The sequence below is a fragment of the Cryptomeria japonica genome, unplaced genomic scaffold (genome assembly GCF_030272615.1).
Source record: "Cryptomeria japonica unplaced genomic scaffold, Sugi_1.0 HiC_scaffold_891, whole genome shotgun sequence".
Lineage (NCBI taxonomy): Eukaryota > Viridiplantae > Streptophyta > Pinopsida > Cupressales > Cupressaceae > Cryptomeria > Cryptomeria japonica.
The window spans coordinates 43,352-45,686 of NW_026729605.1; the positions used below are offsets into that span (position 1 = coordinate 43,352).

Here is a 2,335-nt window from a genome sequence, read left to right on the forward strand (position 1 = left end):
GGGTGCGAGGTTGGGTGCGAGGGTGGGTGGGTGCCAAGGTGTGCTAGGTGGAAGCCCGGGTGGGTCGGCATCCCATGGGTGTCGAGTTGGGTGCCTGATGGGTGCTTCTTGTCAAGTTTTAGTCGTCGGGACTCATTTCGAGCCTTAGAGGTCGTTTCTTGTCCGGTTGCCCTGTCTTCGACCTGGGAACCCAATTTTGGTCCTCGGGTCCCATTTTTTTTTGTCTCGCATCCCACTTTTGGCCTGTGGCCTTTTCGGGGTCGATTCTCGTTTTGGGCATCAGAGCATGTTTCTTCTCCTAAAACCCAATATTTGTTTATTAAGTCTCGGAACACATTTTTGTTCTCGTGGACCCATCATGGGTCTTGGAACGCATTTGTGGTCCTTGGGTCCCATTTTGCATCCCGAAACTTGTGTTTTGGTGCTTGATCCCTATTTTGGGTGCCCACCTTGCACCAAGTGCGCACCCGGGGCAAACCGAGCGCCTTGGTGCACCGGGGCAAGATCGAGCGTGCACCCGAGGCGCCCCGAACATGCACCAAGGTGCACTCGGCCCACATGTGAGCGCAGGTCGTTGCGCCCGAGGTGGTGTGTGGGCACCGCGTTGCAGACGGGACACTGCACGCACACGACGCCCCCTCCAGGTGCACGCACGTAGGCCGGGCCGGGTGCACACCCGACGCCCTAGCAAGGTGCGCGCACCCGGGCAGGGCTCACACTTGGCGAACGGGGCGCACTTCGCGAGGGAGGGTGTGCACCTCGACGGGGGTGGGTGGCCGGGGTGGATTCGCACGTGGGTCGCGGTTTGCTAAGTACACACTGCGACAAGCTCATAACGGGTGCGATCATACCAGCGTTAGTGCACCGGATCCCATCAGAACTCCGCAGTTAAGCGCGCTTGGGCCGGAGTAGTACTGGGATGGGTGACCTCCCGGGAAGTCCCGGTGTTGCACCCTTTTTTAGTTTTTCGCCGGGCGTCGCAATGCTATTTGAATAAACCTTTTGCCCGTTTGCGTTCTCGTCGGGGCCGGGCCGGGCCGGGGTGCGCTGCCCGCACTACCGCGCGCGCGGGGGGCGACACCGAGCGCGCACCCGAGGCGCCCCGAGCACACAGGCCACGGTGCAACCCGGGCGTTGTGCGCGCACCCCGGTGCGCCCGAGGTGCTGCGCGCGCACCCAGGTGAAATCGGTGTGCACCTCGGCCAGTGCGCGCTCGGTCGAGTCGCGCACGTTGGCCAAGGTGCACGGTGATGTTTCTTACTCTAAGGTTCCGCACCAGACGCCCGGGACAGGTGAGCGAAGCTGGGCGGGGCCGGGTGCGCGGCCGGGGCAGGTGCACGCAGCTGGAGAGAGCTTTGGAGCACACTTCGGAGCGCACCAATGATGCGCTCCATTCAAAAGTTTCCTGAAAAGGCAAAAAAAGTTGAGATTATAGAATTTCCCACTTGAGAGATTGTAAAAAAAAAAAATTTAAAATGAAGGAAACGCGGGTGCCAAGGTGTGCGCAGCCCAGCCAAGGTGTGCGCACCAAGGCGCCCACCCTGGCGAAGGTGCACGCAAGGTGCGCACCCGAGGCAAACCGGACAATTAACCCAACTTTCGACTTCGCGCGCACCTTGGAGCGCACTTCGGAGCGCTCCTTGGTGCGCACCAATCTTGGGCACCTCGGAGTGCACCATGGCGCCCACCAAGGTGCGCACCCGGGGCAAACCGAGCTCCGACTTCGTGCGCACCTTGGAGCGCACGAAAGGTGCGCACCATGGCGCCCACCAAGGTGCGCAGCCCAGCCAAGGCGTGCGCATCAAGGTGCGCACCCTGGCGAAGGTGCGCACCCGGGGCAAACCGAGCTCCGACTTCGTGCGCACCTTGGAGCGCACAAAAGGTGCGCAACCCAGCCAAGGTGTGCGCACCCCGGTCAAACCGAGCTCCGAATCGTGCGCACCAGAGGTGCACGCCATCGTGCGCACCTTGGAGCACACTTCGGAGCCCTCCTTGGTGCGCGCCGATGTTGCGCACCTCGGAGCGCACCCGGGGAAAACAATGCAATTAACCCGACTTTCGACTTCGTGGGCACCTCGGAGCGCTCTCGGGTTCGCACCTCGGAGCACACCGAGGTGCGCACCTTTGATGCGCTGCCTTCACCAATTTCCAGAAAAGGCAAGAAAACATTGAGAAGGTGTGCGCACCGAGGTGCCCACCCTGGCGAAGGTGCACGCGAGGTGCGCACCCGGGGCAAACCGGGCTCCGACTTCGTGCACGCCGCACCTTGGAGCACACTTCGGAGCGCTCCTTGGTGCGCACCAGGGCGCGCAACCCAGCCGAGGTGCCCACCCCG

The 2,335-nt window shown here is 62.3% G+C and overlaps 1 non-coding gene across 1 annotated transcript; it reads left to right on the forward strand.

The window, feature by feature from the left end:
- Positions 1-837: 837 nt before the first annotated feature.
- Positions 838-956, forward strand: LOC131872931 (5S ribosomal RNA). The gene has a single exon (XR_009370991.1). It is a non-coding gene; the product is annotated as a 5S ribosomal RNA (ribosomal RNA).
- Positions 957-2,335: the final 1,379 nt, after the last annotated feature.